This window comes from Ammospiza nelsoni, chromosome Z, assembly GCF_027579445.1.
Source record: "Ammospiza nelsoni isolate bAmmNel1 chromosome Z, bAmmNel1.pri, whole genome shotgun sequence".
NCBI lineage: Eukaryota > Metazoa > Chordata > Aves > Passeriformes > Passerellidae > Ammospiza > Ammospiza nelsoni.
Genome location: NC_080669.1, coordinates 35,568,238 through 35,580,122, shown reverse-complemented (window position 1 = coordinate 35,580,122; position 11,885 = coordinate 35,568,238).

Genomic DNA, 11,885 nt, shown 5'->3' with positions numbered 1-11,885 from the left:
GGAACAAACCCTAGAAAGGTGAAGTTTGCAATTTTACAAGCAAGCACGAAGAAAAATTCACACTCTTAAAACTTGCCTAGCTAATATTAGTTATATCATCTATTTTCATTTTCAACTGAGTTGTGTGGCTGGACATGAAAATAGTGTGAGGGGGAATAAAACCTGCAGAAGGCACATTTCTGCAGGCTGTGCTGTGCTGGGATGGCAGGAGCTGCCCTTGGGGTGGTGCTCTGGACTCTGCGGGAGGCACTGCCAACGCTGGGACAGCCAGGGGCTCCCTTCCACACTTGTCATCAAACACATCTTCATCCTTTTTTGTTTTCTGCTCAGAAACTTAGCGTGGTCTCTGGTATAGTAATTTACCGGTCTTTTTCTATAGGTACCTGTTTGGTTAGCAGCTTTTTACCACGATCAGTGGTTATTTGATATGAGATGTACTATTATTGCTGCAAGACTGACTTCTCTGCTCCCATTTGTCTCATTGCTGACAAGTAAATAAATAAAAGAGTCTGGAGAAAATGAAACTAAGAAATACTTCTGTGCAGTGTGGTGCTATGCATGATCCTTCTTTTTGTTCCTGGCTGAGTCATGGAAAGTTGCTCTTCTGTTTGCTGGATGGAGGGGGAGCAAGAACTGAGAAGGATAAGGTTAGCCAACTACCTTTCATTTCAATATGTTATATTTCCTAATTATTTGTAACATTTGCTGGGGGGAAAAAAGCTTCTTTAGAGAACAGACTTTTCAAGTTTTTCCACTTTTTATCATCTCACCTTTTTAGCATTGAAATTCTAATGACTTTGGAGGTAATAAGTGTCAGGTTCCCAATACTTCCCCATACTTCTGTTACATTGCAAAAGCAGGAAATATTGTGTGGGTACAAAGGGTGCAAGAACACAAACATAGTTGTCTAAGCACTCTCAGGCTTGTGAGAACAATAGCATTTCTCTAGACTAACTGATCGTGCTGTGTGTACAAAATGCTTTCTTTGTCTCCTAAGTACCTACAACAAGAAACGGAACAAACTGTTTATCGTCTGAGCATATTAGTGTTAGCATAGTCAATTTTTCTGTGTCAGAGCAAAGCTGCAGCTGATTCCACTAGAAACACCTTCCTGCCCACACATTAGAGAAACAGCAACTCCCTGGCCCAGAATGAAGCCCCAGGTTACAGTTTTCCAGCACAGAGTATCTTTGCAGTTGAGTTGGTGGCAGTTGTTGTAAAGCACCCCATAGACTGGAGGATGTCTTAATTCTCTATCAGGAGAGAGCTTCATTCTACCTGAGTACAGAAACAACACTAATGTTTTTACAATTTTCTGCTTACTTTTGAAGTCTGCCACATTGCCAAAGCACAATGATCACCTTTATTTTGTCATACAAGATTCTTCCTTTCTTAATTAAAGCTTTTTTCAATGTTTTCCTTCCTTCCTTCCTTCCTTCCTTCCTTCCTTCCTTCCTTCCTTCCTTCCTTCCTTCCTTCCTTCCTTCCTTCCTTCCTTCCTTCCTTCCTTCCTTCCGACACTTCCGACACTTCCGACACTTCCGACACTTCCTTCCTTCCGACACTTCCTTCCTTCCTTCCATCCCTCCCTTCCCTCCCTCCATCCCTCCATCCCTCCCTTCCCTCCCTTCCCTCCCATCCCTCCCTTCCCTCCCATCCCTCAGTATTGGCAGACATCTAAGGCAGAAAAGGCTGATCTGTTCATAGCAACTGAATGTGGATACTCATCTTTCTTGATTATTTTTTCTCTAACATCTGAGATCTGATGTACTGGGAAATGCTGCAAGCTTATAAACATTTTTCAGTGTGTCACATTTGTCTGCCTGGGGGGAAAAACGCTTGGCAGGAATATTCATTGAGTACTCTTGAGAACTTCCTCCACTCTGGAATTCAAGATTTTTCTTGTTTTCTTTCCACTGGTGAACAATCCACCCCTCAAATAATTCGTAGATGCTTTTCTATTGGGACAATACAGTCAGGATACAAATTACTAAATGGCTGGGGGTTCTCTCTTTTTTTTAATATGGCATAGCTCTTCTTCATGGCTCTGAGAGCTTGGATTTTCTGATAGGACTAGATCCTGCATTTGCTTTGTCTTGGTTACAACAAGAGCCCCTCACTGCAGGAAACATCCCATGGAGCAGCAATTCTGTCTCACTGCAGCTCTGGGCAGGTGCCACATTAATTCACCCTCCCTCTTACACAGGGCTAATGAAGAAAAGTCTCAGACTCCTTCCTGCTTCAGCAAGGAATATTGCATATATGCAATATATCAATTACCCTATAAAATTTTCTGACAAGTTTTGTCTTTAAAATCTAAAGCCTTTTTAAAGGTTAGTAGATAAACACCTCCAGTGATCTTGGGCAATAATTTAACTTCTGTGCAGGGCACATACTCTGGCATCTCCACAGCTTCCCAATGTCCCACTTGGCTTTTACAAGGTTGTCCCATTTCATAACTGTCTGCTTTTTATCACATGAGCAAGCTGATACATCCTCCTGTTTCCCATCTGGTAAATCTTGCTTTCAGAAAACCACAGCACAAGAAGCATAGTGCTGTTTTCCTTGTCCTTTGGATATGCACAGACAACGTCCTCTCAGTGTGGGTACATGGTGGCCTTGGTGACCTGGCCAGCCTCCAAGCCAAGAGAGACTTAGGAAAGCTTTTGCAGTATAAGTCAAATTAACTGAATGCATCACAATTTCAGATTGATTTTATACTAGTTACTTTGAGATCTTGTTGTGACCATCCTGGACTGCCTTTCACAGCTGTTTTTCATGACTTTTCTGATCTCCTAAAATAGCCTGAGATTTCTTTTCTTTTTTTTTTTTTTATACAAATTCATTTGCTCAAGGAAGTCTGTATCTCAATCTTGTGTCCTTTGCATGCTACTCATGCAAAGGACGTACTTACTTTGGAAGATGGATTTAAATATGTGTAGCAGTATTTTCTCCTACACCTTAAATTATAAATGGTCCTCCTTTGCATGGAAAGGTTTGGCCATCAGATCATGTCCTTGACCCTTTTTTAACCACAGGAGAATTTATGATATACTCATATAAAGATAAAGAAAATGTAAAGAAGGACAGTTCTGCCCTTTCCAAACTAATATCTATGTAATGTTCCTGTCTTTCATTTTACCATTAAATGCATCATGTTTTCTTTCATCTGCTGTTGGTATATTGCATTCAGCAGATTTTGCTATAGGCTAGAAGTTATATCCGTGACATAGGTATCTTCTTATATCCTTCAAGCCAAGTCTCTATTTCATGACATACATGACAAAACCCCTCACCAACTACTGTTACATTGAGCTCAGCAGTGACGTCCCTGTAAATGCAGTGGGAGTTGTTACCAGACAGGCTGAGCCATGCTGGGAGGTCCTGGAGGTATGAGGTGTAAACAGCAAAGAATTTCTGTGTATTTATGGTTTTATCTTGCCACCTAGTATTGACAAACCCTTCTTTCTTTTTTTTCCTTCTTTTTTTTTCTTTCCCTTTCCCCTGCCCCTCCTCAAGACCCTTTGCTACTGACAGTGGCAATTTAAATCTTCTGCAAGTTTGAAAACATAGGCTTTTTAAATAGATTGCTAGTTAAATCAAGATATTACTCTGACTTTCAAGTATTTGAATGCATTGGGAAGAACACAGATTCAAAACTATTTTCTGTAGAGGAAGAAATTATGGAATTAAAACTTTACTTGATTATAAATATGAGTCTATTTTTTAACAGTATGAAGGCTTTAGTGTAGATATGACATTTAAGGCCCGAGACAAAAATAAAGGACAGCAGTAACATCTCATAAAAAAGCAGAGCAAAATGTAAACTGAGAAAATTACCCAGTATTTCAGCAGGTACCTACAAACCAACAATTTCTTAAAGAAAATGCACCTGGTACACGTGACACAGAAGGAACATTAATTTTAAGTAATGCGGAAATTAAAAGGAATTCACCTTTTCAGGGAAACAGAAGAAATGTTTTTTTAAGTTGTTTAAATTAATAGCATAGATGAAGTTAGATTTGAAATTATTTGTTTTCAGTTGGTTTGTGGCTGGAAGAATATTCCACTTAGGTCTAATTATATTTTTCCTTGGGTTTTGTTGCTCTTGAACAAGTACCTCATTATATCAGTCTTAAAAGAAACACTAACAAAAATGAAGGGGCACTAACTTGTGTCATAGAGTTAACTAATGACAATAAATTCACAAGTATGCAGCCAGAGTCCTTTGAGGACAGGAACACAGGAGCACACACCTGTCAGACAGCTGGGCTACCAGATCACAGAATCAAAGAATACACCAAGTTGGAAGGACGCAGAAGGATCATTCAGTCCAGCTCTCAGCCCTGCACAGGACGCCACATGAGTCACACCATGTGCCTGACAGCATTGTCCAAACACTTTTTGAGCTCTGACAGGCTGTGACCACCTTCCTGGGGAGCCGTTGCGGTGCCCAGCCACCCCCGGGTGTGTTTGGCCTGTCCTACAACAAAGGAAGATACAAGAATGGGAAACTGCATAAGGGCTGGATGATCCATGAAGAAAAATAGGTCTAGTATGTGCTAAGCTCTTTTACAGGGGACACATACAAAGCCAGAAGTACTGCTGTCAGGGCTTTCTGAAGGAAAAAGCAACATGCAGGGAAGGCCCCTGATCCCATGCCCCATGAGAAATATGCTGGGACATCCCCTGCTGATCAGATACATCCTCAGCACATCAGTGGCAATCTAGTGTGGAAACAAGAGGCCAGATGTAGCTGGATTCAGGGACTGTTTACTTGATAGAATCAGAGGAAACTCTCATGTGACATCAATGATCCTTACTGTAGAGAGCTACTGCTGGCACATTTTAATTGTGCTGTAGAAAGTCGAAGACGTATTTTGTCAGAAGACACCCCCAAGTGCCCGAGGTTAGGCACTGCATGGAGGCTTTTCTATAGGAGTAGGCAATATATCAATTACTCTGTACAAGGTTTTTATATTGCAATTATCACTGCAATATATCAATTACTCTGTACAAGTTTTTGGCCTTGCTGTAATGTATGTGTTTTTTACAGCACCAAAACAAACTAATGGCATTCCACATTTTTAAAATATGGATTAATTTGAAAACCCTTCAAGCCCCTATAGTTTTCTGAAATACAATTGGGAAAATGGAAGAAAACAGAAATGAAGCTTCCAGGAATTAAGTACTCATAAATAATTCTAACATTTCAGGTTAGAATCGTGTACTTTGACTGTGTTTCAAAGTAACATATTCCTAATGATAGTCTAGCACGGTGTCTATCTACGCCATTCAGTTGAAAAGTTGGCTTGCTTCATTTGGGGGCCCCTACAGCATACTGTACTTTGTGCATGAGGCCTGCAGATGCACAGGACCTAGTTTGACTGAGAAGATCAGCTACTAATTTATTTTACACTCAGGAGAAAAATTATGGTGGACCCTACCAAGGACCAAAGGCCTGTTCAGACCCTTTCAACTTGGAGCAAATCACCCTAAGGTCCCCTTTGCTCCTCCTGTTCTTCTTCCATCTCCACATGCTCCTCTTTCTCCCAGCTGCTGTGCTTTCAGCCCAGCGGGTCCCAGCGCCCGCTCTCTGCTGACCCTACTGCCAGGGCACGGATGGGAGCGCGAGCAGCCACGACCCCTGACCCACAGGCTGCCCCTTGCTCAATGTCCCCTCGCACCTCCACCCCTCCTCCTGGGGAGGAGACTCAAAGTAAAACTTGTATGCTGAGACAAGAATGATTTAATAAGAAAAAATAAAGCAAAATGCAGTAATAATGGTATATAGTCATGATAATAAAAAGGGAAAAAAACAAGTGATGCACAAATCAATCACTCACAACCCACTGACTGATGCCAGATCCTGTTCCTGAGCCCTGATCATCTCTCCCCCTTCTGGGCAACTCCCCCAGTTTACACACTGGGCCTGATATCCTATGGTGTGGAATGTCCCTTTGGGGACTTTGGACCACCTGTCCCAGCTGTGCTCCCTCCCAGTTTCTTTTGTGTATATCCTCAGAGACAGAGCATGAGACAAGGAAAAATAAGTCCTTGACTCAGGATAAACATGTCTTAGTAAACCCAAAACATCGTGTGTTATCAACATCATCCTCAGTCTGGAATCAAAACACAGCATTTCAGCAGCTGCTGAGAGGAAATTAATTAACTATACCCTGGCTGAGACCAGGACATAAGGCAAGGTCAGACTTGCTTTATCTGTATCTGCAATAAGCATCATAAATGGGTTTTCATTTTGTGAATTCTGAATTTATACCAGTTGTTATAATTTTGATAGAAAATTTTTTTCAGGTTAGTTTAATGTGGACAAATAATGTCAGATCAAGAACATCATGGGACACGTTTCTTCCAAGAGAAAGAAATTTGTTAGCTGTTAGGGCCAAACACAAAATGAAAAAAATTGAAACAGCTTAAGAAAACAGAAATGGATTGCAGGCTTGAGTTGGTGAAGTTGACCACAAAGCATGTATTGGGAAAACTAGGGACCTCTTCTGTCTATCTAGATAAGCTTTTGCTACTCTGATGAAGTTAAAAATTAGCATGGCTTACTGTTTGTCTTGTAGAAGTCAGTAACAAGTGTGACATAATACAACTGTCTGGGAAATTAATTTTTCTTCCCCTTGCTGGCTCCACTGGCTGGAGTGATGAAAGATGATTCTGGTAAAGCCAGAAAACACTGTATTTTTACTGAAGGAAGCCTAAACCATGAGCACGATTAGTTTTCTCCAGAGAAACTATCAAATTATTCTAACTTTAATCTTTGAAAAGTTTCCAGATTTTATCTACTAACAGTTCAAATTATCCTTGTAAGTCTCCCTTACCAAAGTAAAAAAAAAAAAAACAAACAAGCAAAAACCCAAATTTATTTGAATTTCTGTAATGTATTACTATTTCACAGTTTGTTTTTTTCTCATTTAAATTCCAATCTCATTTCTCTTTCTTCTTTGTCATAGAAGAGAGGGGAAAAATTCACAATAAACTGTTTTACATCCTTTAGTGTCCATGTTTTTACTAGATAAACACATCCTTTCACAATAATAGAAATTATCCTTTCACAAAAATAGAAATCATTAAATCTATGGGCAATATTGTGATTTAGCTAAAACATTTATATTTTTTTCAATATCAGTTGATGCACAAATGGAGTATTCTGTTTCTTAGCTTCCTGCCTACATTTTGTTCATGTTGCAGGCTTCAGGGTTGCTGGTGTAGTATGTATAGCTAAAATGACTTCATTTTACATTCTCTGATTTGCCTGGCTTTAGAAAGTAGGAAAAAAGAAATTCATCCAGTGTTGTGGAAGCAAAATAGTTAATGTCTCATAGGCCTCTACCAGTCTCCTTACTTAAGACACATTTGCAGCTAAGCGTCTTGCCAGTCAGCAGAGTTTATTTACAAAGGAGTGGATTATTCATAAGAGGAGTAGATAATTTGTAAACAGATGTACTGCATAAACCCTACTTATCTGAAGGAATTAAATCTCTGTTTTAACCTACCAGATCCTGCTTATCTGACACAGTTTTGACAAAGAGGGAGTTGTATAACCTGCATGTCGGGTGTTATCAGCTCTGTGTCTTTCTCCTTCAGACAGAGTTCTTATCAGCAGCAATGGTCACTCTGCCATCCTGTTTTCTCCTATAGCTGTAGTGATAAAATCCTTCTGTTCTAATCTGATCTAAATTGTGTTCCAGTTTTTTCTGCAACAGAGCCTAAAGAAACCTGGAAACAGGAAAACGGTACCTGCTCCTCTTAGCTCACAGGGCCACCAAAGCCACCATGACTTCAAATTCTACCATCTGTGTATCCCCTTTTATGAGCTGTTCTTCTTTCTTGCAGCCTAAAGTATTTCTTTGATTTTTGGTAAGAATGCATTTCTTGATGTGATTTTTTTTACGTGGTTTACAGAGTACTCGGGGCAAGGGAAGAGTAATCATTGATAGTACATACTTCTTTGTATTACATACTTCTTTTACTTCATTTGTTTCCATTCTTTTATTTTCTTTGGGGCCATGTTGCACATATAGCAAGTTATAAATATACAAAAAAATTAGAGGATGGCTTTTGGTAATGTAATGCATCAAAAAGTCTGCATTTTCTTAATGGCATGAGGCAACTTGTATTGAAAGTCTCATGGAAACTAAGATTCTGGGAACATATAAATAGAAAGAGGCCTGTAATAGTAAACCCCTGTAGGACACTGTACTTGCTTATAAATGGAACAGCTTTAACCTCTGGAAAGCAATCTGCTCCCCACCCCATCCTGTGTGAGCAAGGACGATGGCTATGTGATATGGTAGGTAATCTATATAGATCATATTACACTGTTGTTCTCTAGGCGGAGTTTAGAAGCCTTCCGGGACATTCTGAGTATCTCAAAACCTCTATGAAAACTGAATAAACAAATCACAATAACATTTCAAAGTTTGAAGCAAGGAGCAGAGATATTTTTATTTTGAAATAAAATTGATTCACCCATTTGCACACAAATTGTCATATCCACCTGTTTGGAAGCTGCTAAACGTGAATTCCCACTTAGTCTGGAGAGAATTACCTGAGGTAAGGCAGAGGAAGAGAGACTCAGCCTTTGGTGGGCTCTTCACATTTCCACAGTTGTCACTGCCTGGGTGCCCTGAGAAGCTGCAAGTGGATGAAGCTTGATGAAGTTCTTGTGTGAGTGCCACCAGCAGCTGTCAGTCTCATAGACATTTTGCTGGCTTTGTCTTGTAGCTTTTCAGGGAGGTGTGAGTTGCCAGATATGCCTGGAAATGTCTACCCCGGCCATAGAGATCTGATGGGGCTTTGAAACACAGGGATGGGGCCTCGGTGGCAGGTATGAAACATCGGTAAGAAGCAGAGGGGTGGAGTTGGCAGTGGCACTACAGTAACCCCAGACACGTGTTCTTGGGCCACAGTGCTCCTGAAGAGAGCACTGGGTGAGGATGGCCCATTGTGATGTTACCTGGTGCTGGATAGTGTTTTCTCCCAGGTAACTGATGTCGCCAAGGGATGTACTGCTGTTACCAGATGATAAATTCTCTACACCCAGTGAGCTAACACAATGCATATTCTTCAAAATCCACTGCCCTGTGGAACTTCACAATGCCCATTGTGTAAGAAGGAGAACTGGAAGTCCACCAGCCCCAGTGTTCTGCCAGTCTCACTTGGTGTCAGTCAGCACTGGGGTCACCCACCGGTAAGGATCACCAAAAAGACCCCTAGGACAGAAGAAAGCATGCATAACGGGGAAGGAAAATGTGCTCATGATTTTGGGGAAATTATCATATTTATGTTTATTTTGGAAAAATCAATATGAATATGTATGTAAAGTACAGTATATAAACATAGACTTTCCCTAACTCAGCATGCACAGTGTTTGGAGGAGATATCCCCTTGCACATCCAGCCAAGTAAAGAATTCCTGCTTCTTCATGAATACTGGTGTTAAGGAAGTGGGGTTTTTTGCTGAATTTTTTGCAGCACTGACATGTTCCTGAGTGACAGACTGTGATGTTGGCTACTGACTTTCCCCAAGTGATGGATTGGTGCCTTCCTGCTTTATCTGGCTACTGAGTCTCACCCAGTCAATTCTTGAGGGTTGGAGCGTTGAGTGAGGCCTTGGTGCCAGTGTTGTTTGAGGGGAGATTTTTATTGCTGGTCTTAGCGTCCAGCTCCAGGTCCATCAGAGGAACTTCCTCAGCCTTGACAGGTTCAGGCAGCTGAGGCACCCAGGAGTGCCAGGTATGATTTTGTTGTTCCCTCAAAGGGAAATGCTCCCCAGCTGCAGACCTGCATCTCTGCAACTGATCCCAGGCAGATGTTCCCAGACAGAAGTCTTCAGGGCCAGGCTGTGTTCCAGAGCCCATCACTCCATGCCTTATCCTCACCACACCCTCGGCCATCCTGGGGTTTTGCTTTCTTATCAGCCTGCATTGCTTGGTGCAAACTTGCTATAGCTGATGCCTTGTGAAGGCTGACCTAGAGCAGAGATTAGACAGAGTTAAAGAATAAAATAGGTATTTATTAAGAGGACAGATCCACCTTGTGCAGCACAACCCAACAGATCCATGCAGCACAACCCAAAATGGCCACAAAATGGACCACAGATCTCAGGGTCTCACACTTCTATAAGTTTTGGTCCATTAACATGTTGTCCAATAGCAACTTTAGCCCATGAAGTCCCATCCTTCTTGTTTTCTCTCTTCAGTCCACCACTGTTTATGCTCTTGGGCCTGAGATCTGGATCAGCTGTGCTTGGGTCCTCAGCTAAAGAAGCAATTGTTTTGATTATCTACTCTGTGAAGAGAGCTTACTACCCCTAATATGAAGCCTACACTCATGTAACAAAGCAGAGCAGAATCTAAAAATATAAAAGCTAAAACCTGAGGCACCATAGCAGCAACAAGATCCCTCCTACACAGAGTCATAACCCCTCTCTGCGTCCTCCCCAGGGCCATACTCTGCCAGGCCAGGAGCCCAAAAAGTTCAGCAAGGGGGAGGCACAAAGTCCTGCCCCTGAGGACAGGCCCCTCCAGGCACCTGCACATTCAGCTATCCAGCAGGACACCCAGCTCTGCAGACAAAGCCCTGGAGGTCGTGCCAGGCGCCAAGCTGATCATAAGCCAGCAATGTGCCCTTGCCACTAATGATGTTCTGGACTGCTTTAGGAGTTTTGCCAGCAGGACGAAGAAGCTGATCCTTTACCTGGAGCACTGCATTCAGTTCTGAGCTCCCCAGTACATGAGAGCTGCACGTGCTGGACAGAGTCCAGAAAAGTGCCATAAAGATCATCAGGTGACTGAAGCATCTCTCCTTGGAAGATAGGCTGAGCAAGCTGGGATGGTTCAGCCTGGAGAATAGAAGGTTTGGAGAGGATCTGATCAATGTGCAAAAAGGCCTGAACCTAAAAGGTCCTAAAAAAGATGCTGCAAAGAAGATGGAGCCAGGCTCTTTCCAGCAGTGTCCTGTGACAGGAGAATGAATATTGAAGAGCAGATTGGGCATGATTCTGGTAAGTGGCTCTAGCTGTCTCTGCTGAACCAGAAAACAAGATGACATCCAGAGATCCCTTCCAAGCTCAACCTTTGTGTGATTCTGTGAAAGAATTTATGTAAAGAATCTAGTCTAATAATTTCATTTTGGAGATATTAAATAGGAAAATAAGGAAGGTAGCACAGTTCTGCTTTACTTATGCTTGTTAGTCATCTGCAGGACACATGCTGGAATGTATGATACAAGTCCAGTTTCTGCTACTAGGTAAATGACTGAAATCTAGGACTGCTAGGAAAGACTCCAAGCCATTATGCTACGGAATAAATGTTTTCTTTCTCTTCTGCTGATTCTTTTCCAGTTGAAATTCTTCTGTCTTCTCAACCTTACTTTTTACTTCCCAATGTTGTCCTTGTTTTCAATGATAAAAACCACAACCTTTAAAATAATTTATTCACAAGTAACAAAATCACAAAACACTATTTCTGTTATTAGAAAGAAACCAAATCTTCCCTCTGCTTGACCCTTCCTCCAAGCCATTTTCTTCATGTTCTTCTTCTCTAACAGATGAGTCATGTTTTCAGGCTATCTGCTCCATAGTAATCTTCCTCCCTTTTCAGTGTCTTTAATCTTTTTCTCCAGTCAGGATGATAGTCCAATCTTTCCATAAAGTGCCAGGGTACTCTATGACCAGCTCAAAATTATGTCCTCGAAATGGAGTAAACAAAATAAAATATGCATGTAGTATGCAAATTAAACAAAATCCATAACCTTAACTAATGCATTCTAATCTAATTAAATAATGCTGGCTATTATGGATTTAAAAAAAAAAAAAAGACACAGGGAGAAAAGTAATGGCCTATGGATTTTCTAATA